Source organism: Pinus tabuliformis, chromosome 4_1 (assembly GCF_031772625.1).
Source record: "Pinus tabuliformis cultivar Carrire ecotype Pingquan chromosome 4_1, CPIR1, whole genome shotgun sequence".
NCBI classification, from domain to species: domain Eukaryota; kingdom Viridiplantae; phylum Streptophyta; class Pinopsida; order Pinales; family Pinaceae; genus Pinus; species Pinus tabuliformis.
Window position 1 is genome coordinate 121362243 of NC_142303.1, and position 27311 is coordinate 121389553.

General features: G+C 41.3%; 1 pseudogene; it reads left to right on the forward strand.

Moving 5' to 3' along the window:
- Positions 1-672: 672 nt before the first annotated feature.
- On the forward strand, positions 673-27311 carry LOC149174493 (putative protein phosphatase 2C 66 pseudogene; annotated as a pseudogene).

Here is a 27311-nt window from a genome sequence, read left to right on the forward strand (position 1 = left end):
AAAGATGTTGGAAAGGCCAAATTGAAACCCTGTGCTCCCCTATTCATAGTATCTGTCAAGAATGTGGTCGATTGTCCGATTTGAACCACAGGGATTGGAGCTGTTGGAAGCATATCCTCAGAGTAATAAGCGATTGGAAAAGGCAAGGTGGTTGTCATTGTTTTTTAAATTCGATGGGCACAATTTCGAAGTAACTAAATATTTTTCTCTGAATCTAAATGGATATCAGACACAGGTTGGCAACGTGAAGTTTAAGATGACCAAAGAATTTGTAGCTCAATCCTGTGATATTACATGGGTAGGCGAACATTGGTTTAAAACTCAATGAATTAATAAATAAATTTTTGTACCTTTTCTGAAGAAGGATCATGCGAATCCAGATTGTGGAAAATGGATTTCACAAGACTATCTCTGAAGTAAGTATCAGCGCCTTCTCTTTCTCTTGCAAAAAAATATATTACATGTGAGGGTCGATTCGGGTTGGCCTTTTTGTTCCACATTCAACTTCTTAGTCATTTTATAAATAAACCCCTGAATTGACCTTATTATTTGAGGATGTATCTATTAAAAATGGATACTTCCGCTCAAAAAAGGGAAGCCCACATAGAAGAAAATATCTACCACCACAGTCTCATTAATATTATTATACTTGAGGTATTGAGGAAACAAAAAATGACCTCGGAGAAATTTCTGGTGGAGAACTATTTTGTAGATAATGAGGAAGCGCCTAAGCTAGAGACTAGGGAGGCAGAGCCAAGTCAGAAATCAATGAGCAAGTCCCGAACTCGTAGCCAGCCAGAGGAAGTGCCTAAGCTAGATACTGGGGGGGCAGCGCCAACCCAAATACCAAAGAAGACTCCTCAAATTCATAGCCAGCCAGAGGAAGTGCTGAAGTTTCCAAATACTGGGGAGGTAGAGCCAAGCCTTAAATCAATGAAGAAGCCCCAAACTTATACCGAGCTAGAGGAAGAAAGTAAGGAAGAAGAGGGCGTTATGGTGATCAAAGGGCGATACTTGGTATTTTCTTTGTACTTTTACATGATTGAGTAGAGGTTTAAATGGATGATTTCATGGTAATGGGTGATAGTTTTGAAGAGGCTTTACTTAATCTTAGAATGGTTTTAAAAAGATGTAGAGAGACTAATATTTCATTAAGCGATAAAAAATGTTTTATGATCATGATTGAAGGAATTGTTTTGGGTCATAATGTTTATGCTGCAGGAATTAAAGTTGATTTGGCAAAAATTGAAATGATTGTGAAGATGCCTCCACCAACTAGCCAAAAGGGAGTCTGAAGTTTCCTTGGACATGCAGGTTACTACAGAAGATTTATTGAAAATTTTACCAAGGTAGCCTTGCCACTGTTTAAATTATTGACAAAAGAATATGAATTTCGTTGGAATGATGAGTGTCAAATTGCATTTGACACACTCAAGGATAAGATTTCTTCAACACTTGTCTTGAGAGGACCAAATTGGAAGTTTCCATTTCACATTTCCACTGATGCCTTTGATTCAACTATAGGGGTAGTATTGGGCCAAAAGGAAAACCTCGTAACCCATGCTATTTATTTTGTTAGTAAAAATTTGACTCCTGCTAAATTGAATTATACTGTAACTGAGAAAGAATTCCTTGTTGTGGTTTATGCTATTAATAAGTTTAGACATTACATCACTGGCTATGAATTTTTTGTACATACCGATCATTCTGTTATTCGATATCTCATGAATAAACCAGTTACTAATGGCAGAATTACTAGATGGCTTTTGCTGCTGTAGGAATTTGACATCACAGTATTGGATAGGTCGGGGAGAGAAAATCAGGTAGCTGATTTCCTTTCTAGGCTCAACCACGAAGGCGAGGATGTTCTTATTAATGATAGCTTCCCAGATGAGAACTTGTTTTCCATTTCTGTCAAATCACCTTGGTTTGCAGATATGGCTAATTATCTTGCTACAAGGAAGTTACCACCTTACTTCTCATCTAAGTAGAAAAAGAAAATTATTAGAAAAAGTGTTGATTACTCTTGGATAAAAGGAGACATCTTTTTCACTTGACCCGATCTTATTATTCGCAAGTGCGTTAAGAGGACGAGATATATGAGACTATGAGCTCTTTCCATGATGAACCCTGTGGAGGGAACTTTGCAAAGAACTATTTTGTAGATGATGAGGAAGCGCCTAAGCTAGAGACTAGGGAGGCAGAGCCAAGTCAGAAATCAACGAGGAAGTCTCGAACTCATAGCCAGCCAGAGGAAGTTCCTAAGCTAGAGTCTTGGGGGGGAAGAGCCAAGTTGGAGACCAAAGAATACTCCCCGAATTCATAGCCAGCCAGAGAAAGTACCCAAGTTGCCAAATACTAGGGAGGTAGAGCCAAGCCTTAAATAAACAAAGAAGCCCCAAACTTATACACAGCTAGAGGAAGAAAGTAAGGAAGAAGAGGTGTTATGGTGATCAAAGAGACTATGGGAAAAAGGCCAAATCCATCGATGGGTTCCACTCCTCCTGTAGGAGATTTACCAGGAGCCAAGCCACTAAGTTGGCTACTCAAGAAAGTGAAGAGGAGGGTATACAATAAACAGAAGAAAGCAGGGAAGCTAAGAAATCGCTTAAGTCATCCAAGGGGAAGCATATACAGGTTGAAGTGGTCGAATTCATTACTAATGATGACTGGGAGACAACATCCTATGAGACCCAACAACTCAAGCAGAGTATGGATAAAAGGTTAGAGGACTATCAAGGACTGGAGGGATACAACTTTCCTCATTCCTATCAAGGAAATCCAGGAAATTAAGAAACCTCCAAAAAAAGACAATCATGCAAGGAGTTGGAGGAAGCTATAATAGAGCTTATAGTGTCAGAAAGAGTCCTTAAGAGGGAAAATGATACTCTAAAAGAAAACAGCCCGTGCCTTCAAAAGGAGGTTGATGAATGGAAGACAAAGTACCAGAAGGTGAGTAGAATAATGAAGAAGAACCAAGTTCAAATAGTACATATGCATAAGTGTAATGAGGAGTATAGAGATAGAATTAAGAAAGTTGAATCCAACAAGGCACAGTTGGATCATTTTGTTGCAGTGGCTGCAACTCAAGGGGGAAATTAAATATTCCTTTTTTTTTAAAGAATATAACAGTTTTGCTTGTGTAGGGCCATACAAGATGCTAGGTGCAGGGGAGATGTTGGGCCTAGATTTTGGCTATTTTTGAGGATCCTCTTAAGGACTTTCTTCTCCTTTAAGACTCCTTTTTTCCCTCTAGTTACCATCTTTTTGTGCCTCTTTTGACCAAAAGGGTGATTTAGACTCCAAGGTATGAAAATAACTCAAAAAGTAACATTTTTTTTTTATCTTAGGTAATTTGCTGTTGAATGCTACCTGATTAACTAATCGATGACTTTTAGAGGTACTAATTGAATTTCATGTAGATCAACAGACTTTGGGCTGTTCCACGATTTCCTTCAGAATCCATGTAGGTTAGACATGTTCCGTCATCCATAGAAGAAACAGGGACATGGGCTTTGTTTGAAAATCCATCCACATGGACTCTATCCTACTGGTTGCCCCAAATTAGTCTTTTTTAACTGCCTAGATCTCGCACTTTTCATTTTGGATGAATTTGGGAAAGCAGGTCGAACAATCAAGCGTATTCGGTTCGATCCATGCTTCCAGTCATGGATCAAACCAAGGATATCGATGTACTACATTTTCAGCTTATTTTAGTAAACAATTGTAATATTTTAATTTTACTTAGTTTGGCAAAAGAACTGGCCTACACACTTGTATAAGAACAGTAGATTCGATTTGTAGGGGATGAAAAAAACATATATCTCAGATTTCTGCAATGTTGTAATTGACTTTTCAGATTAATATAAGCCTGATTCTTTGTTGATCTTGTATTGTAAGTTTCTTCAGTAGTTAACGGGTTGTGAGTGAAGGAGGCCCCCCTTTATTCACAACTCTCATAGCTATAAATGTGTATTTAATTAAGTTTATTTCCATTTGTTAACGGTAGATGTATGCACAGTTCCATTCCTCTTTGTTGATTCATAGCAGTGCATGCTTTTAATGATTAATGACTAGGTTATTGCATGAGTGTTTCTAATTTGACTAAAGGTTAGACTAACTTATGCAATTCGTGCCCTGATTTACATTGTGAGGTTGGGTTTGAATGATTGGAGATGAGTTTGATTTAACTATTGTTGTTTGGTTTTATATATTTTCTTGATCTGTATCAACAATTTTAGGCATTGTAGAGAGATGCATTATCTACTCCATAGCCTTTGCTGCTAAGTGTTGAGAGAGAATATAGATTTGGAATTCTGTGTGGTTTTCTATGCACTGAAGAATCAATCTGCATATATTTTTCATTGCACCTCACAAGAATATGATTACCCCTGGTTGATAATTAATGTGTGCCAAATTAAGTTTATACTTTTCCCAAATAACGACGATTCTAGCCTCCCTGTCATCCCCTAAGAAGACATCACCACCATCATATTTATCATGCTCGTAGAACCACTCCCTATGGGGAGTGAAGTGAAAGGATGCACCTGAGTCAATCAACCATGCCTCATGATCTACATGTGTACTTGAAGAAGAAGCCAAGTACAGATCCCCACCTTCATCTGAGGTGGTTTTCACCTCTGCATAAGGAGAATCATCATATCCCTTTTCTTTCTCAAGAGCTTTAGATCTACAGTCCTTTCTAAAGTTCCCTTCCTTTCTGCATTTCCAGTACACCTTTACAGGTTTTCCTGGGGATTTAGATCTCCCTCTATATTTAGATCTCCCACTCAAGGATTTATTTTTGTTTCTATTATGGGACCATGCTCATATAGACAAGGCATCACCATTCTTGCCCTCTATATTTTTCCTTCTCATTTCCTTCGACAGCAAGGATGAGACTATTTCATCAAACTCCAAGGAAACCACATTGTTACCTATTGCAACAACTAGACTATCCCACAAATCTCGTAGAGAACACAACAAACTGATGCACTTATCCTCATCTGAAATTTTTATATCAACAGATAAGAACTGGCTTACCACAATATTAAAGGCGTTCATATGCTCTGTCATCGTGTCTCCATCCTTCATCCTCATGTTATACAGTTTTTTTTGTAGGAACAGTTTATTCACTAGAGACATAGATTGTTACAAAGTCCCTAACTTGTCGCATAAAGCCTTCACCGAAACTTCCCTTAATACATTCAACAAAATTGAATCTAAGATACCCAACTGTAATGTGCTCTTTTCCTTTTGATCCAACATCGCCCAATCTTCAACTGACGTTGTCGTTGGTTTAGTACCTAGATCTATCGTGATCCGCTAATCTTTATCCACCAGTAGATCCTCCATCTTGAGTTTCCGCAACTCAAAACTCTGACCATTAAATTTCTCCATCTCTATCTTTCCACTGCTCGCCATCTTCTTTCACTAAAATAATTGATCCCACAAATCTCCCACTGAACAGGATCTACCATAGGGCCAAAAAAAACCCCTTAGCAACAAAGGCGTCCCCTCGAAGTTAAAACAACTTTGATACCAAATGTAGGTTTTAACCCCATATAGAAATTACCTACATACAAATTCTAAAACTAGAAAATGAACAATGGAAATAGCATAAAACATAAAACATATATACACACAGATTTTCCCCTAGATCCCAAAACCGGGACTACCAGATTGATTTTTCATTATCTTCCCTTTAATGTTACAATACATATATATACATGTTGAAGCATCCATAGATCCCAATCCATTAACCCTAGATTAGAACAAACCCTAGTTCCCTTGACCGAATCTACGAAATACCATGAGCATGTTGTAGCAGCTACAACCACCCTCCAAAATTTTGCCTTAGCCCATTTTGGAGCCTCCCTACCAACCTTACACATCACTTTGTGTTGCTTCATCAAGTACATAAGCTTCAGTATTTTTCATGCACAAAGGCAACCTGTCGAGCACAGTTTGATCCATTCCCCTCATAGGTTGTTCACCCAGACTTGGTCCAGCTGTAGTCTAAGCAGCTTCCCATAGAAAATTGCGCATTTCTGGAGGGAAACCAGCCTTCCCTCCAGAAATTGCGCAATACTATTTGGTAACTTGCTGGGCTCTAGGATTGCGCAATCCTGCCAGTCAACACTCCCAACAGGATTTGTGCAAATTTCCCCTGCAGGACTACTCAACCCATAATTTGCACAAATCTGGGTAGCAGTCAACTTCTCTGCACAGAAATTTCGCAATGCTCCTGGGTAGTCAACCCACCTCCCAGCCAGAAATGCGCATTTTTCTCAAGAAGTTGAGCAGCCACATGCATGAGGAGTCGGGTTGACCAGTTCCACTAGGGACTAAGGAAACTTGACTTGAATTCATGCATGATTTTCTCTTCTCAGAATAGCAAAAGGCAACATACAAAAGGAATCCCATGATTCATGGAACTATTTTTAGCAGCTATGGGTTACATGCAAAGTTGTTTTAGAAGTTTCCCTCCAAGTGTTGCTTTTTCCTAGATTTGTGGCATGTGCGTCATGATCCCAAACTTATTTATTCGATGCATCAGAGCTCATTATTTCACATCGATCTTGGAGCTCTGACATCCCACAGCACATCTAGGAATCTTCGACACATATGACTCAGCTATTCATGGGTAAGTGGTCTCAACTTGTCTTTGTCAACATTTCTGTCACTTTTTTTGTATTCGCTTGTGTGAGTGTTGCTTGCTCGATTTAATTGAACATTTGTTTCCTTTTACATGTATACTAGCTTTTCCTAGCTCTATTTCAGTTTTCATTGCTATCTCACTGTTGACGCATGCATGACACTGTTTTGCACGAACGTTCGCCCAACCAGAAAACTGCTTCACCCACATGCATGTTGATCTGTTCACTGAATATTTCATTCTTTTTTTGCATGAATTTTCAATCACTTTTTCTATCACTTAGTGTCACCATGCATTCACTATCTTATTTGCTTTCAGTTGCCTGTCGGCGAGTCGGGACAACCTTGGCCCAGACTCTGCCTCACTGAGACTACATTGCGCAATCTGGGGAAGGAATGCTCTGCCTTCCTCTCCAAAAATGCATATTTTTTCTCATCACTACCATCCAGGATTGTTTTTCACATTTCTATAGGATAGTGACTGATGACCCATGAAATTGCGCAAATCTGTTCCTAGGCCTCCAGTCCTTCCCAGCTGGAATTGCGCATTGCGAAATCTCAGTAGCTAGCAAGCAGTATGGATTGCACATTGCATAGATCCAAGAGCCATTCCTACCTCCCAGACAACCTAGACTACCTTTTGCATAGTTCCGGCAACTAGTCACCCAGCCTCCCAGAAGAAATTGTGCAATCTTGCTAATCAGTTTCCCAGGTATGTGCGGTGTCATTCCCCAGAATTTTCTTTGTTTTCACTAATAGATTTCTTGCCATTCATGTTGCTTGTATCCATATCTTTCATCTATTCATCTATCTCAATGGTTTCTAAGAGAAAAGGATCTTAGGACACTGATGGAAATTCACCTGGAGTAGCAGTTGAGAAAATTTCCTCTATTCTGTTGATCTATGAAGATGCAAAGTTGTATCTAGACAAGGACATCAAACTGAAGTGGCAAGAAGTTAATGAAACATTTGCAGGCACTTTTGGGGAACACCTTGAAGACCTTTAGATGTACCTGAAGATATTAGAGGTTGTTTCATTAGGCTAAGGAGGACCCATGGAGATATTTCTATAGTTTCTCTAGACCCAATGAACTAGTTGGATTCACTGTGGAGTGGTTAGTGAAGTACCGTGAAGTAGCATCATGGAGAGCACTAGCAGTGGCAACAGAGCCAATCATACTAATGTGTGACAAGTGGAAGAAGAAGATTGTCAATCGCATGGAGGAGTAGCAAGGAAGAAATTTTCGAGCAAATCCACTTGTAGAGAAAGTAGCTATGGCTATAGAGGCAAAGAGGCAGCAACGCGACAAGTGAATTGCGCAAAGGCAGAAGGATAAGAAGAGAATGGAAGAAGCAGAGAAGGAGTTGCATGAACTGAGAGAGAAACTCTAAGAGGCGCAAACAGGAGAGGGAAGTGCAACAACAATAGACACAGCAGGGGACGCATCATGTGAAAATAGATGAAGCAACGCCGGTACAAGTAATTGATTCATCTGAACAGCTGGCATTAGGCGAACAGGGCGAACCATCACAGGCGAAAGACTTTTCTCATGAGATAGAAAATGCACTTCAACAGTTGGATGCAGACATGGAGTAGTAGGAGTTGGAACAAGACACTGACCTCATGCCTCACCACAAAGAGGTCGACTCACCCACTTCAATGCATCTAGAAGAAGAGCAAGTCTTGGATGACCAAGGAGGCACTTAGATCAGTGGTCATCATCTGGAAGAAGAGATGCACAACATCTTGTTTGATGAATCCCAACATAGATTTGTGCAGTCTCGCAGAGTGTCAACTCTGGAGGATCAAACATCCCTTGCACAAGTTGAAGAATGAGTGATCATGACTGATGTGCGCAAGCATCCAGCTACTTTGGCCAATGCAACCAGAGTGTATGCTGAAACCACTAGCTCAATAGTTCGTCTTCTTATAACTAAGAATGAGCGAATGGTGAAGGAACTACAAGTGGCCAAGCAAGGAGGAGACTTGGTGACAATGTCTGCCCGAGATGAATTGAAGAAGGAAATACTAGATGCAGTATTGTCCCTCGACACAGTTATGAGAGAATTGTACTCCAAGTTTGGTATTGTTCACAAGGCGATTGTCCATCTCAACGAATGGCAAAAACGATGTGCTAGGACAACATGCATCTTGAAGAACATACATGCTCTTGTTGATGACATGCAAACATGGATGATGAAGTATAAGGGAGCCCCACTTCACTTGCCCAATATGATGAGGCCAAATGTGGTCGAGATGAAAGCACTTATCCAGAGTCATATCCAGAACTATGAGGACCTCCCACAACTCATCACTAGCATACAGGCTTCCCATGCATGAATATTCAAGAGCATGGATGTTGTGGTGCGCACACATGTGATCCCATCAATTGGGACTCTCACCTAGGTGAAGACCAAGAAGCAGGTCTGACTAGAGCTTGACTCATACTTCGATGAGTTGATGTGAATCACCACCAACCTAGACTTGCCTATCAGTGTAAACATCATGCACAAGTATGTTGTTGGTCTCGCCACATTGAAGACAATGATGCACATGCTTTCAAATGAGTTGGACGGAGGAGCCCAAGCAGTGTACCCAGATGCTATGGAGGTGAAAGTCAGGTTTCAGATAGATGTCACCGCGGAACACATGGACACTATCAGAGACTACAAATATTGGCATCAATATGTTACTTTTGATCAGCATGAGGATGTTGAGCAGTTAGACTTCTATAGTTGTCTAAGTCAGAGTGATGTCTAGTTTGGCTTTCTCAAGCCATTATGTTCACATGGGTACATGTGCATTGTAATGTTGAGTCATGTCAAGTGTAAGTCAAATGTCAATAGTGAATGTAACAATCATAGAGTAGGTGAAGAGTCATGAGGGTAGTTGAACATTCACAAAGGGGAATGTCAAGGGCCACCCCACCCTTTGCTATAAGTAGTCCCTCATAGCTCATTGGAAGGGCTTTTGGTCAGCCAAGCTTCTGTTAAGACTATCTTGAAGAAAGCTTGGACAGTATTGTAACACACCTTGGCTTCTCCACTGTATGAAGCTAGTTCATCTCTTTGGAGGAGCAGGCAGATGTGGCTGTAACGCTTCATTATTGGGGTTAGAAGGTTTACATGGATGTATTGTATGATTGGGAGTTACACTTCTTTATATAATAAGAGCCAACACATTTTCATGCATATGTTGTTCTTGTAGTTGGATTGCTCCGGTTGCTTAGCAATATATGTTGTTTAACTTACATATTTGTGTATGAACTAATTCGTATGCAATTATATGAATCTTGCAGATGTGGTGTTGGTTTAACCATCACTTTGGATTTTCAGTTGATATGCTTTCCAGCTTGTGATGCATCTTCGCTCGTGTTTTCCCTTCTTAGCTGAGTACTACTACAGGTTTCCAAGGGGCACACTCTTCTCACCCACCATGTGTTATAAATTTTCATTCACCTTCCTTGCCTCACTGCAACAGTCACACCCTTGCTACTGATAGAGTTATCTTACTTGCCTCTATGTGACATTGTGGTCAAGGCATTACCTTACGACCAACTGCTGGGACTCCTACACCAAACAGTCTGAGGTCTAATTGGGGCTTCTGACTAGGGAGATCCCCTTGACATGTTGGTAGGACTAGCACTGTCAACATTTTTGGTGATAGAAGGAGGGCCATATGAAAAGTTGTGTCCTCTCATCCAATTTTTAATTTATGCATATCTTTCATGGATTCTTGCACTCTTCTCCTCCCGCAGTGTTTTTTGAATTGTGAAGATGTCTCCATCACGGGGGAGTTTTTCAATCTCTTGTCCACTTTCACGTATGATGGCGAAGGCGAAGTGGCCTGGCCTAAGTACTTACATGGATTTATTTCCATGCTTCATGAGGAAGATGGATGTTTTGATGAACAGGCCAGCTTACTGCTTGCACACACACTTCCCGAATGTCCATGTAGATGGCTGCTCAGCTTATCGGCTAACAGCGTGCAATCACTTGAGCACTTATCTGATCTTATCGAAGACACTTTCTATCAATTTTAACGAGACCATATTGACCAAAAACTGTTATGCCAATGAAAGGCTCCACATGAATCGGTTATTGATTTTTGGTAGCGCTTCCGTGATTTGCAGTTTCAAGCTCTAAGGAGCCAGATGAAATTTGCTTATTTTTGGGACCGATTCAAACATTGCCTTAATAAATATTCCCATCCCAAGAAAAAGCTTAAGATCAAGCCTCATTCAACATTCTTCATTGATGGAGCTTCACAATCTCATGTGGATGTGGAAACTGCCTCGACTGACTATCCGCCCCCCTCACATTCAACAGCTCTACCACTGCCTAGTGATGTTGAAGATCATGCTCACACACCTATTCATCTTTCACATTCTCCCAACATCACTTCACGAATTTTTCGTGCAGATTTGGTTGTGATTCCTTTGAGTTCTCATGTGCATTCTTTCTACAACCTTCGTCTTCGTACTTGGGTGTTCCTCCGGATGATGTTGTCTTTTGTTCATCCATTCCAGACTCTTCACTTGTTCTGAGCGAGGAACAACCCATTGTTACACAACCAACATGCGCTATCATTCATGAAGAGTATGAGTGGGAGCTTGAGCATCAACACTCGACGAAGGATGACTCCCTTTGGTCTGAGCCCCCTCCATTCTTTCCTGACATCTTCGGTGAACCTACCATCCATGATTTTGCATGTGTGTCTCCATCCATGGGTGCACCCATTATTGATCATTTGCAGGACTCGCTAGATGTTGGCCCATGATTCGAAAACAAAGAGGATAAGATATTCATTGAAAATCCACTTGATCTTTCATTTATCTTTTATGAAAACACAGAGGATGAGTTTGTTTTCTTTTCATCTACCTCTCTATTTGATTCATCTAATCATGAGGATGCCGATGAAATCATTGATTTTTATAATCATGGCGATTGTGATCCATTTTTTTCCGTATTTGGTCTCGATCATGACTCTCTCATAGTTGATCTTTCGAAGCCACTGGTCTATAATGATTTACCTGATGATGAAGTTGAAACACCCAAGACCTTCAAGGCACTTCAGCCCGAGCTTATGGCTATGTCAAGCCCTTTCTCTCTTGGGGTTAGTCTCACTTCTGATAAGGAAAATTTTCAATCACCCAAGGCTCCTCATCACTCTTCTCTATTCATTTAAGATCCATCTCACACAAAGATCACATCTCCTCCACTCGAACTGCATGATCCCATTTCTCATGCATTGGAGGAATATTACATTGCAAGCACACGTGTACGATGCAAGTTATCTTCGTTTCTTTCGTTTTCTTGCATGTCTCAGTCAATAGTGTGCTTATGCTTCAAAGTTACACGCAGTGTTACACAACACCATGATAAGTCCACGGACTTCTAGTCATGAACTTGCACTCACTTATGTCCTATGGGCATTATCAGACACAAAGTGTGGTTGTCTTCATTGTTATAACTTTCTTACTTGCTGGTGCACACAACTGGGTTGCTCACGGACCAAGTCTTCACCAACATGGGTTTACCAATGCGCTGGTGGCTACATTGGAAATATCACTTCATGTGATCAGGCCCATGCATTGTTAGTGTAGGAGTAGGAGTAGTGTTTGTTTTCAGTCAATTTACTTATTCGCATTGTTTTCTTGTTTGTCTACTTTATTGTTTGTCTACTTTCTTGTTTGCTTACTTTATTTTCTTTCAATTTTGCTTCTGCTTTTTCTTTGCTTTGATATTTGTTAGTTCGTTTGTTTCATTCGTAAGTTAGTTTTTCATAAAACCATGTATGACTCTTGTAATGAGCTGGGTGAAGTACAAGAGGGATTGTACAACTATCACTACTTGGTTATTTGTCATCTCGCCTCTGTATGAAGAGATTTTTACTTTTAGTCTGTGATACGTTGAAGGAAAATAAATACTATTCGAAGTGAACCTTGGTGAAAACACAATGCTTGCGCGCTAACTAGTGTCACCTTCTCTAGTTAGTTGTTTTTGGGTTAACCCTTGTCAGCTAGTCAAGTAGAGTAGGGTGAGGGGGAAAAAACTTAACAGGCACGTCAAAGATACATAAAATACTTCTCTGCTGGAACAACCTCTTATGCTCTCAATAAGTCGAGATCCCTCTTTCACCTCTGAAATGAATAAGTGCTATGCACATTTGAAAAAATGGAAAATGAAAAAAATGAAAAGTCAAAAAATTCAAAATGAAAAATAAATAAGGCTAAAGAAGAGGAAGGCTTCCTACGTAGGGAGGTGATGCAAGTAACTCTACCGGGGTACTAACCAGGCTCACTAGTAGTGGAACCATGCTTGTGTTCCTATGTGACTCCACTGGGGTATTGCCCAGGCCTGTTGGCAGTCGAGCAACACCAGAGATGGAACTAAGACTCTAACGATTATACTGCTTATGCACCTATATACCCCTCAACCCCAATCGAAACAATTATGTTGTCTTGGTTTGGAATGTATGTCAATTGACCAAGAGCTTGGCAGATGCTACATCTTGCAATCATGCTAGTGCGAAACCAAGATGAGTTGAGAACTGAACAATACTTCTGGAGGTGTTAGACTTGCTCTTCACGAACAAGGTCCATTCAAAGAGCTAGCGTTCTACCAGTGTGTCGCCAAGTGTTGTAGCAGCTACAACCACCCTCCAAATTTTTTCCTTAGCCCATTTTGGAGCCTCCCTACCAACCTTACATGACACTTTGTCTTGCTTCATCAAGTACACAAGCTTCAGTGTTTTTCATGCATAAAGGTAACCTGTCGAGCACAATTTGATCCATTCCCCTCACAGGTTGTTCACATGGACTTAGTCCAGCTGCAAGCTGAGAAACTTCCCCAAGAAAATTGTGCATTTCTAGAGGGAAACCTGCCTTCCCTCCAGAAATTGCGCAATCCTCTCTGGCAGCCTATTGGGCTCAAGGATTGCGCAATCCTACCAGTCAACATTCCCAACAAGATTTGTATCAATTTCCCCAGCAGAGCTGCTCAACCCAAAATTTGCACAAATATGGGCAGTAGTCAGCTGCTTTACCCATAAATTGTGCAATCCTCCTGGGCAGTCAACCTAGCTCCCAGCAAGAAATGAGCATTTTTCTCAAGCAGTTGAGCAGCCACATGCATGAGTAGTCCGGTTGACCAGTTCCACCGGGGACCAAGGAAACTTGACTTGCATGCATGCATGACTTGCTCTTCGTAGAATATCAAAAGGAAACATGAAAAAGGAATCCCATGATTCAAGGAGCTATTTTTAGCAGCCAGGGGTTACATGCAAAGTTGTTTTAGAAGTTTCCCTCCAAGTGTCAGTTTTTCCTAGATTTGTGGCATGCGCATCATGAGCCCAAATTTATTTATTCGACGAATCATATCTCATTCTTTCACATTGATCTTGGAGATATGACATCCCATAGCACATCTAGGACTCTTGGACATGTCTGACTCAGCTATTCATGGGTAAGTGGTCTCAACTTGTCTTTTTCAGCATTTCTATCGCTTTTTGTGTATTCACTTGTGTGATTTTTGTTTGCTTGATTTATTTGAACGCTTGTTGACGTTTACATGTATGCTAGCTTGTCCTAGCTCTGTTTCAGTTTTCGTTGCTATCTCACTACTGTCACATGCATGAAACTGTTTTGCATGAACATTTTCCTAACCAGCGAACTGCTTCACGCACATGCATGTTGATCCATTTGCTGAATATTTCATTCATGTTTTGCATGCATTTTCAATCAGTGCTGCTATCACTTAGTTTTTCCATGCATTCACCTTCTTATTTTCTTTCAGTTGCCCATCGACGAGTCAGGCCAACCTTAGCCCAGACTCTGCCTCACTAAGACTACATTACGCAATCTGGGGAAGGAAGGCTCTACCTTCCTCTCTAGAAATGCACATTTTTTACCAACACTTCCGTCCATGACTATTTTGTGCATTTCTAGAGGACAGTGAATGTTGGCCCAGGAAATTGTGCAAATATGTCCCTGGGCCTCTAGTCCTTCTCAGTTGGAATTGCGTATTGTGCAATCTCGGCAGCAAGCATCCAGTCTAGATTGCACACTGCATAGATCTAACAACCACTGTGTCCTAGACAACCCATACTTCCTTTTGCACAGTTCTGGCAGCTAGCCTCCCAAAAGAAATTGTGCAATCTTTCTCATCAGTTTCCTAGGTATGTGTTGTGTCATTCCCCGCAATTTGCTTTGTTTTCGCTGACAGATTTCTTGCCATGCATGTTGCTTGTCTCTAGACCTTTTAGGTGTTCATCTTTCTCAATGGTTTCCAAGAGAATAGGATCTTAGGACATTGATGGAAATGTATCTGGAGAAGCAGTTGAGAAAATGTCCTCTAGTCTGTCGATCTATGAAGATACAAAGCTGTATCTAGACAAGGACATCAAACTGAAGTGGAAAGAATTCAATGAAACATTTCCAGGCACTTTTTGCGAACAACTTGAATAATTCAGGGGTATGTGAACATTCACAAGTGTTAAACACACATGGATAGTAAAGACAATAGGAAAGATAAATCAGTGAGTTCATTTTTTATTAACAGGAGATGCACATTTATAATACAATGTTGTGACTCTTGGGTTTCAAATCCCAAGGTCTCTTGGACTGCTTAGTCTTTTCGGCTTCCACACTAACCCTTTAGGATTAGGTGTCCAAAATTCCCCCCCTTAATCCGAAGGGTTATGTATGAGTCCAAGAAAAGAGCTGTAATACAAAATGTGCAAAAAATGCATGGCAGCACTAGGCTGAATGTGCTCTATGAAATGTTGGTAAAAAAGGGCGGTGGTTTAAGGATGACCACCAACACTGGAACGCTTAGTGCAGTTCCCGGAACTCTTCCAAAATGGTGAGAAACATAAGTTTTCTGCTAGAGGAAGTGATCCTATTGTTTTATAAAGGGAAACCTTCAACCATAAAAGGGAGGTCTCACCCCGCATAAAAGGTAAAACTTCAACCTCAAAAGGGAAGTCTCAACTTGTGATGGCTTAAGGATAACCAACGACTCTGGAATGCTTAATGCAATTCCTTGAATTCTTCCAAAACTGGCAAGAAGCTGGAGTCTTCTGCTAGAGGAAGTGTTCTCAATCTGTGTTCACGGGCATCTTTGTCTCTGGCTACAACTCTGAAACTGGTGTGGCAGGTTGTGGCTCAGGCTCACTTGATGTGACTTTGAAGCTTGTAGATGACCATCATTTCCCCCCCTGTCAGGTACAAGGTGAGAAGATGGAGAAAACTCAACTGCAAGACTGTTCAATATTCTGGAACAAGTTCTGACATGTGTTTGGAATATCTTCTTGGCTGTTGATGCCCATTGCCAAGAAGCGATCCATCCAAGATGAATCTTTGTTCTTGCAGGACGTTTTTTTTTGAAGCATTTGTGTGAAGAATGGCTGGTTTTATGACAGTGCTTACATGGATGAAGATCAAAACAGTGATCTTTCAGATGGCCAACTCGGTCACAGTGTTGGCATTTCACGATCTGTTGTTGTTGTTGTTGTGGAAGAGGCGCAGAATCTGGAACAGCTGAAGCTGAACTATCATGAGAAGCAGGTGAACAGTCATCAATGAATCCAGCACTCTGAAACTGAATGGGCTTGGCATAGTCTGGAATATGAAAGGACAAGTCCTTGTCATATCCAAGACCAGTTCTGTGCTTGTTGTGGACAAGCTATTCCCAAGGTCTGATGATGGGCTTGGGAAGTGCAGACTGAGTTTCTGCATCTGCATATACAACTGCTGCTTTATTTGAATGAACTGTAACATTATTAACATGCTGCTGATGGGTGGTTGTCTCAATGTTCTGAACAAAAACAGGTTCAGAATGGTGTCTATTTTGATGTAGCTCTTCTTGCTGTAGCTCTGATTCAAGCTACAAAAAATCGATCTTTTCTTATACATTTTGCAAACAACTATGAATATCGGTGAGAAAATCCTTGCTGATTTTGACTGTATTATTCATACTAGAGAGTATTAGATTGTCCACTAACTCTAATATTGCACCGATTGGAGCCATTTCTAACCTCAAAAGATAGTAAAACAATGAGGAAAAGATGGACACCAAATAAACTTATGGCAACAATCTTCAAATCGATCAGCTTGCAATAGATTCAACATACAAAGAATGGTGATATCCAGAAAACAGACTCCTCATTCAAAAAATGAATTTTCTTCAATTCACCTGAGAGTTTAACTTCCAACAAAGCATGCTCCACTCTTCAGCAGGATCCAACTGGGCACTTTCTGTCACTATAAAGATCTGAGTTTATAGCAAGCTTTTATAGTATCAGCAGCAAGCTTTTGGAGTTATATCCAGGAAGCTATAAAAGAAAACAGCTGATACATAACCACAGACAGAAAAATGTCCTTACAAGCCTGTCTGTGGAACACTCATTAATCTTTGTATCTAAAATGATTGCTCTATAGGGATTCTCAAAAGATATACACTTTTGGCTGCAAATGAAACTTCCTCATGAAACAATTACTGATTTGATTCGGTGTACAACTGTGAGCCGATACAGGCACTCGTTACCCTCCAATCTAAACAACAAATACAGTGCTCTTGCTAGCCACAAGATCTTATTACGAGGCTACACATTCAGTATTGATTTTACACGGTAACAAAAAGAAAATAATCTACAGTCTACAAAATGTGGCACACTGATGAGAACGTTGGGTGCCAGAGCTGTATTCTATAAAACCACGAGTCTCCAAAATGACATGTATACAGGTTACTTTTTCAAATTGTTACGTGAAAGAATTCGCTTGCCAAAAGGACTACTGCGCAAAGTTGGTAAATGTGGCCGAATTGCATCAACCAATTGTAGAATGAAGAGAACCCTTTAACTCCTTTAGAGCACACTGGAATTGAAGAGGGACGATCCTCTGCAAAGCGCAGGGAGTTAAATTTCAATATATACAGAGATCCGAAGAAGTCAAAATCGACGAATCTGAGAGGATGGGTGATTTGAGGAAGAGATCTGTTTCTACTACTGCAAAATCCGCCATTGCAGAGGTTACACAATCCAGTTTATCCTCAGATGGAGGTCCACGAATTCAACCCAAATACAAACAGATACTGGCTATTGGGTTGCTCTGCGTCTGCCCATATTTATATATGTTGGTTTATCATTATAACGTAGATGACGAGTTGAAAAAATCTATTCTAATTAACTGAGCAGAGAGAATCAAAACAACTTGACCGGAACTGAACAGAAGTCGACTCCAGCCACTGGAAGAGTAAATTTATATGAAACTGCTGCATCCTCTAAAATTTAAATCATTTTGAGTGGTTGCCAGAAATTTGGGTCAAGCCATTATTGTTGGGAACCTCTAACCGAGCTCGTGCAGCCAGCCTCACGCTTCCACATTTTCGATGTCCAACGAACCGATATCTTAATTTGTTAAGCAAAGCATGTACTGTATCGTAGGCGTGATGATTTAAAGTCCAGGAGAATCTGCTCTCTGAGATTTTCCTGACGTGGATGGACAATAAGACGGTGCACTGTGAGCGGCAGCCGGAGGGGCTTTTTTCTATGAAAGTGGGCCTCAGAAATCAGTGTCGCTTCGCGTTTCAATCTCAGAGAGTTTGAAGGCCTTGAGAATACGATATTGATCGATGAGCATTGTAAGCGAGGAGAGTTGCAGGAAGCTGTGAACCTTATGGATCATATGGAGGAGAATGGCTGTCCAATCATAGACATTACATACAGTGTAGTTATTGAAGCTTACTGCAGAGAGGGCAAGATCAGCGAGGCCGTGAGCTTGTTGGATAACACAGTTGATAGAAAGATGATACCCAACCCGAGCCTGTGTAGTAAGGTTATTGATGGTCTCTGCAATGAGGGTGAAGTGGAAGATGCCAGAATGCTGTGGAAGAGATTGCTGAACAAGAATTGTACACCGGATAATGTCGTTTACAGAACACTTATCTATTGGCTTTGCAAGAAGGGTGATGTTTATGGTGCAAGGAAGCTTTTCGACATTAAATATAAATAGTCCTGAACAATCTGAAGATCAAAACAGTCAGAGGATGATTGTTGGAGCTTTAAGAAGCCAAGGGCTCACCAAACTTCCGCTGCGCCACTTCCGCTGGCTCACCAAAGGGGTGTTGAAATCGTTTGCTTTCCATGCCACATGCGAAGCGCTGGACTGTTGATTCAGTTTTAATTCTTCAAAAAACTAGAAAGAGCCCATCAAATTTTGAAACGGGAGCGAAGATGACAGACAAGTATGGTAAATCATTTCATAGGGCCGCGATCAAACGCGCGACGTCCTAGCTTTGAATGGAAAAAATGACAGACAACCGGTCTACATTCAAATTCTACATCTGCTAAATAACTGAAAGGATCTCGGCGGCAGGCATTTTAATTAAACACATAATATACTTTTGCATTCTCCAGAAAACTCACTGTTCATTAATTTTGGAATTCCGACCAGGAGTAGGGACTGTATGTTCACCTTCTTTGTTATCTCTCGGCTGAGCAAAACACGTTCAGATGCATGTAACCCGAAAATAGTGTTCAAACGCTTCAACGGATGTATAGTGCGCAGTCTTCATGACACCTCTGTCCTGATGACTGAGCGCAGCAGAAAACGGATGCGCAGAGATTCAATGAGGTGCAGAGAATCAGGCAGAGGACAGAGCGCTAGGAGGTGCAGAGAATCACGCAGAGGACAGAGCGCTGGCAGAGGTAGAGGACAGAGCGCTGGGAGGTGCAGAGAATCACGCAGAGGACAGATGCGTTATATGGCAGAGGCAGCATGTCAGGAGCGCTGGAATTTATGGGAGAGAACGTTTCGATTCTAGAACTGATAGAATGTTTTGATTACAACAGCCACTGAATGGTCTCCAGCAGCGTAACGCACCATTACACTCATGAACTGCACCATATACCATTCAAATGATTTAAAAACAAGGCAATATCAAGCATCAACCATTCAAATGTTATTATTCAAAAGCATTCCAACGAACATATATACCAGCATATAATCGGTCTTCAAAATATATTTGCCATCACCATCTTACATATACAACCAGTGTATACTCGATGCGTAGGTTTACACAGGCCACAAAAAAACAAGTGGCTCACAAAGGATTGAGCAGATTATGAACGTACTGGCTCTGATACCATGTTAAACACACATGGATAGTAAAGACAATAGGAAAGATAAATCAGTGAGTTCATTTTTTATTAACAGGAGATGTACATTTATAATACAATGTTGTGACTCTTGGGTTTCAGATCCCAAGGTCTCTTGGACTGCTTAGTCTTTTCGGCTTCCACACTAACCCTTTAGGATTAGGTGTCCAACAACAAGTCTAGCTTGTATCAGATTGCATGTAGATTTCTCGTGTTCCCATGTGCGAACATGATACACTGGATCGTCTCTCACACTGATCCTCAGACGATGACCTTGAGAAGTGTCTGTGGGATGAAGCTTGTGACCTTCTAGGAACAGGATTATGATGAGATGTATCAGATGCCAAAGCTCGTGACTGTCATGGAGACTTCATTCAAATTACCCAACATTAGTGCTAACTCTAGAGACATTCTGAAGGATTGGGTAAAGGAGCTAGCTCGTTTCACGATGACACCTAACCAGGTCTAAAAAACACAGATATTGAGGAAGGTGTACCAATACTTGATCATATTGTCTTGTCAACTGTATGGCTAAACAAGCATGAAACCCTTCCCACAGAGTTGGGTGGTTTCACTGGACTAAGTGGCTAGAGAAGGAAAACCATGTACCTGGTCCAGCATACTGGCTCATCAGTTGAAGGAGCAGGTCACGAAGGCTTGACAGTCACCCGAAGGTATGCATGTAGATATTTACATGTCTACCTACATCCTAGATGCAGTCTATGCCCGACACAAGGTCCCGGGCTTGGAGTGGGCATGGTCATCGGTGGAGACTACTGTGAACACATATTTCAAGTTGTTGTTCGAATGCAACTTCAAAGGAGTAATCACAAGGTTGTTCGATCATTATGTTGTCCCTTTGTACAAGATGATATTCAAACAAGATCCACCCTACATGTCAAAGGAGGCAATGGAGGAATTGATAGGAATCGCATATTGGTATGCCTCATCGTCCGGCGCTTTCATCCAAATGTTTAGTGCGGAGAAGCCTCCACATGTTCTGCCAAAGTTTTCCTTGGACGTACTTGTCATGCAAGAAGTAGCCTATCACATCTTGGTAGGATTGATAGCTAGACTGCACCGGAAGAAGAAGGCACCTTGGCCCACTCTTCCATTGCGGATTGGGTTATATGAGATCTGGAGTATCAAGCAAGCAGATGTCGAAGCAGAACTAATGAAGAAATACCCATTCGACCTTCGAAGATACAATCCATATGACCCACATTTCATTTTGAAGGATCACTGCACAAGAGTTCAGTTCAACTGGATCTACAGGGTATTTCATTGGGCCAAGGAGGACACATGGAGATATTGGTACAGTTTCTCTAGACCCAATGAACCAGTCAGATTCACTGTGGACTGGTTAGCGAAGCAGCATCACGGAGAGAACCAACAGTAGTGGCAGTAGCTGCAGTGGCACCAGAGCCAAGCATACCAGTGTGCGACAAAGGGAAGAGGAATATTGTCAATCGCATGGAGGAGGAGAAAAGCTACAAGTTTGGAGCATATCCACTTATGGAGAAATCAACTATGGCTATAGAGGAAAATGGGCAGCAGCGCAACAAGTGAATTGCGTCAAGGTAGAAGGATAAGAAGAGAATGGAAGAAGCAAAGAAGGAGTTGCATGAGCTGAGAGAGAAACTCTGAAAGGAACAAGAGCTACACAAATAGGGGAGGGAAGTGCAACAGCAACAGATATAGCAGGGGGCGCATCATGTGCAAACAGACGAAGCAACATCCGTGCAAGTAGTTGATTCATCTGAACAACTGGCATCAGGCGAACAGGGTGAAGCATCGCAGGGGAAAGACATTGCTAATGAGATAGAACATGCACTTCAATAGTTGGATGCAGACATGGAGAAGCAGGAATTGGAACAGGAAACTGACCTCATGCCTCACCACAAAGAGTTCAACTCACCCACTTCAATGCATTTAGAAGAAGAGCAAGTCTCAGATGACCAAAGAGGCACTAAGATCCTTGGTGATCAGCTATAAGAAGAGATGCACAACACCTCGCTTGATGAATCACAACATAGATTGGTGCAGTCTCGCAGAGTGTCAACTCTAGAGGATCAAAAATCCCCTACGCAATTTTAAGAACGAGTGATCATGACTCATGTGTGCAAGCATCTAGCTGCTTTGGCATATGAAACTAGAGTGTATTCCGAAGCCACTAGCTCAAGTGTTCATTTTCTTAGGTGGCCAAGCAAGGAGGCAACTTGGTGACAATTTCCGCCCTAGATAAATTGAAGAAGGAAATACTACATGAAGTATTATCCCTCGAAATAGTTATGCGAGCTTTGTACTCCAAGTTTGGTACTGTGCACATGGCAGTAGTCCTTTTCAAGAGATGGCAGTAGTGATTTGCTAGGAGAGCACGCATCTTGATGAACATACATGCTGTTGTTGATGACATGCAAACATGGATGATGAAGTACAAGGGAGCCCCACTTCACTTGCTAAAGATGATGAGGCCAAATACGGTTCAGTTGAAAGCATGTATCTGGAGTCAGATTCGGAACTATGAGGACCTCCCGCAACTAATCACTAGCATAGAGGCTTCCCATGCATGAGTATTCAAGAACATGGATGGTGTGGTGTGCACACATGCGATACCATCACTTGGGACTCTCACCTAGGTGAAGACCAAGAAGTAGGTCCGACTAGAGCTTGACTCCTACCTCGACGAGTTGATGTGCATCGCCACTAGCCCAAACTTGCCTATCAGTGTAGACATCATGCACAAGTATGTTACTGGTCCAACCACATTGTTGACAATGATGCGTATGCTTTCAGATGAGTTAGATAAAGGAGCCTGACCAGTGTACCTAGATGAATGGAGGCAAAATTCAGGTTTCAGACAGATGTCACTGCGGAACACATGAACACTATCAGAGACTATAAAGGTTGGCACTAATATGTTACTTTTGATCAACATGAGGATGTCTAGTTTGGCTTGCTCAAGCCATTGTGTTCACATGGGTACATGTGCATTATAATGTTGAGTCATGTCAAGTGTAAGTCAAGTGTCAATAGTGAATGTAACAGTCAAAGAGTAGGTGAAGAGTCATGAGGGTGGTTGAACAGTCACAAATGGGAATCTTAAGGGCCACCCCACCCTTTGCTATAAATTGATGCAAGAGCATTAGAACACCCTTAATCAAAATTTAAATTCAAAGCTATGAAAAGGGAAACGTGGACAATCATTTTTAACCGGGGCAAATTCTGTTTAAATAGAGATAAATTGATGGAATTTATAAGTCTCTAGAAGGCTTGATTAAATATAATTATGTGTCATACATGCAAATGGAGAGATTTAGGGGTTTGATTGAGAGATTATGGGAGAAACTCATGGATCTTAAATGATTTCTCCCTTTGTAATTTCCTATATAAGAGAGTTTGTGTTGTGTGAAAAGATATATAGAGTATGCAATGTAGCCGTAGGGAAATTTGTGACTCGGGTCGTGAGGCCCTAGCTTGTAAGCAAGTTCAGTTTATAATTGAAATATGCGTGTTATTATACATCCAGGTGAAATCTAGATTTTTTGTGTCTTTGTATTGTTTACATATACATTCTTTACTATAGGTTGATAAATTGCATGTGCGAGTGCAAGGGATGAAGTTCCTATGAACTTCGCCTTAGACAAAGTATGGCAGAGATAAATTCGTGTTGTAATAAAAATTCCACCGATAAGCACATGAGAGATTCGTCGGATTGGCCAGATCGACAGATAATATCGACAGAAGAGGAATGGCAGAGATTAAAACCACGTGTTAGCAGAAGGATGGAGTGGTCTACAAAGACGTTAAGTGGTATATCGCATGGTCTCAAAGTGGTAAATGGTATTTTTAAATTTCACGTGATTAACCTTAGTGGGTGACACGTAGCACGAGAAAACTACTTTTCTCACATGCTCTCGACCTGATATCGGTCGTGCAAGAATCTGCACGAGATTGCGCGACAACTTTTCGATTGGACGGATCACATCAATGGTGGAGATCGTCCGGGTTAGTTGGCAAGCAGATGACGTGATATCCTTTGGATCGAGTGGGATTGATCAATGGTGGAGATTGGCCGAGCAAGTTATATTGCGGTTGTGGTTTTTATTTTTTTGTGAAGTATGTTGATTGAAATTCTTTCGATGTATACGTGGGCCCATAACCCACAGATCCATGCGCAAATTATGTAAAGATGTAGTTTTGTTGTGTCAAAGTGGTATCGGAGCATAAGAAGATTCTGCGTGCAAAAGAAGGAGGTACAGTTATGTTTTAGATTGGAAAGTTTGTGGTCTTTATATTGTCATATAGGTAGAGACAGGAGAAGGTGATAATATTGCAGCAGCCTAGAGCCAGGAGTGCTCAAATGGTTCCAAAGAAGAGAGAACTAGAGAGATGCTGAAAGACTGAGCTCAGAGGAGAGAAGCTTGGTGAGGTATCGGGTAGCAAGGAGGACTAGTTACTGCAAAGATTTTGTTGTATCTCACGGAAAGATCATAAAGGCAATTCCACATAGGATGTGGTAGAATTGATAAGGGATGAAGAAGGCATATGACTAGGTGGTCATAGAAAAGTTTTGTACCTCGGGAGTCTGATGTAGGAGCATCGGAACACCCTTAATCAAAATTTAAATTCAAAGTTGTGAAAAGGGAAACCTGGACAATCATTGTAAACCGGGGAAAATTCTATTTAAATAGAGCTAAATTGATGGAATTGAAGTCTCTAAAGGCTTGATTAAATGTAATTATCTACCATACATGCAAATAGAGAGATTTAGGGGTTTGATTGAGTGATTGTGGGAGAAACTCATGGATCTTAAATGATTCCTCCCTTTGTAGTTTCCTATATAAGACAGTTTGTGTTGTGTGAAAAGATATATAGAGTATGCAATGTAGCCACAGGGCAATTTGTGACTCAGGTTGTGAGGCCCTAGCCTGTGTTAGTGTCAGTCTTTCCAGCCTTCCTCCAGTGATCAAATATGCTCTTACAAAGTGGTCTTAGAGTGTCAAGGTCAAATTTTGTCATTTCAAAGAGTCTTCAAGCAAAATTTGGTCACTAGGCATTAGGTCTAGGGTTTGCTTTCACTCCTTCTAAATTTGTCCAAATGTCGGTCCATGTCATCATTCAGCTGAGCCTATCATCATTCATAGGGTTTTCATCATCATGTCAAGTTCCATTGGGTCATTTTACACCTTGTTCATGCTTCAGTTGCGCCTAGGCAAGGTTCATTTCCCTCTCCTAGGGTTTTGAAGGCAATTTCTCTTGGATGGTCAAATCATTAGAAAACCTTATATCTTGATGTTCATACACCTTCCCCTATCCTTAAAGTACCTTATCAAACACTTCCCATCACTGAGATTCCCCAAATTCCTCATTTTTGCACAAACCCTAGTTTCTTGCCACAACTTGGCAATTTTCTAGGCTAGGCCTGTGTTTTTCCCTTTTGGACCCCTTCCCCTCGCTCGATCTCTAAGATTCCACTTTCCCCTGCTTCCTAACATCCCTCCCTACTTCCAAAAATTTCCCCAAGAATTTAGAAGCCCCTTATCTCCTTCATTTCGCTTCATTTCGACAAAATCCCTTGTTCCACACATCGGGATAGGTTTCACTCAAATGATGTTTCTGAGCAAGGAAAGATGAATTTGGAAAACCTGAGAGAGGGTTTTGTCCACAACATGCCAAAGAAGAAAAACATCCTTCACTTTTTACACAGGTGTCATGTTTTTAGAGAAATGTCAAAACTATCGTTGCCTCAGGAGAATTGAATGCACCTCTGAAGTGACCTTGGGAAAATCAAGTTTTCTCCTAGCTTGGTTGGCCAAATGACTTTTTTGATGAGTCAAATGATAACTAGACACAAATATCTTTCCATGGAGCTATCATGAGCTCAATTTGGAGTTGTGGAAGGCATTCAAAAGTTGACTGCAACAGCACTCTGCCTTGAGGCAACCTCAATTGGAACATTTTGACCAGTCTTAGGAGATTTGACGTTTTACAATGCAAATGGATGCCAAATTGACAAATTCTAGATGGGTTGGAAAGTAGCCTCAAAGCCCTTTCCAACGAGCTATCCTGTACCCAATTTTGACACCGGGAAGGCCTCCAAATGCCTCCTGCAAAAGGCGCTACGCACTGAGGTGGGCGCTACGCACTGGGCCTCACTGGCCAGTGTAAAAATACACAGGCGCTACGCATTCAAGACTTCGGTTCTAGAAGGGACACGGTTTTCTGTGGAGTATTTGATGGGCATGGCCCTTTTGGCCATCTAGTTTCCAAGAAGGTGAGGGATTCACTGCCATCAAAGCTGAGCAGTCAATGGGAAGCAGAGATTAAGGATGATGATAGCATCAAAGAGGCTAATAGCACTGTGGGAAGCATGAATTCTGAGGAATCACTATCAGTTACCATGGACAATGAATGGAGGGAGTCAACAGATATGGAAGAGAGGGAGAAGTGCCCAGAAATATTTTTGACATTGAAAGAGTCATTTCTGAAAGCCTTTAAAGTGATGGATAAGGAGTTGAGGCTGCATCCTTCAATAGATTGCTTTTGTAGTGGAACTACTGCAGTAACTTTGGTGAAGCAGGGACAAGACTTGGTAATCGGAAATGTTGGAGACTCGAGAGTAGTTCTGGGTACGAGAGTTCAAGACAATTCATTGTCTGCAATGCAGTTGACTGTGGATTTGAAACCCAATCTCCCAAGGGAAGCTGAGAGGATTCGACGATGCAAAGGGCGAGTTTTTGCATTGCATGATGAGCCTGAGGTAGCACGTGTTTGGTTGCCTCATAATGATTCCCCTGGGCTGGCTATGGCTAGAGCTTTTGGTGATTTCTGTCTGAAGGACTTTGGCCTGATCTCTGTGCCTGATGTCTCTTACCATCGTTTAATTGAAAGAGATGAATTCATTGTACTGGCTACGGATGGGGTCTGGGATGTATTGTCTAATAAGGAGGTTGTGGAAATTGTGGCATCAGCACCTTCTCAAACAACTGCAGCCAGAGCTTTGGTGGAGTATGTTGTTCGAGCATGGAGGTTAAAATATCCAACTTCCAAAGTTGATGATTGTGCAGCGGTCTGTCTTTTCCTCAATAATTCTCTACCATCTGAGCCAAAATCAAAAACTATAGTGGCACAGAGCCTTAGTAGTCAAGCAGTGACACAAGAGATCACTTCAGTGTCAGCTACAGATTCACGTAAAGATTTGGACAAGAACACATAAGACTTCAGTGAGACAAATAACCCCACTTTAGAGCGTGCAAACACAGTCAGGAATGCTAATGATCTGAATGATGTATCTCAAAATTTAAACAGAGTCAAGAGCTCCAAGGAACCGAAGGGCCCAGAGAGAACACAATCCCAGAGAAAACTTGCTGAGTGTATTTCCACTGGTGATGATGAGGAATGGTCTGCTCTTGATGGTGTTACAAGGGTGAACTCTCTTCTTAATCTTCCCAGGTTTTTGATGGGAGACAAAAAGGTTGGACTCTTGGAATAG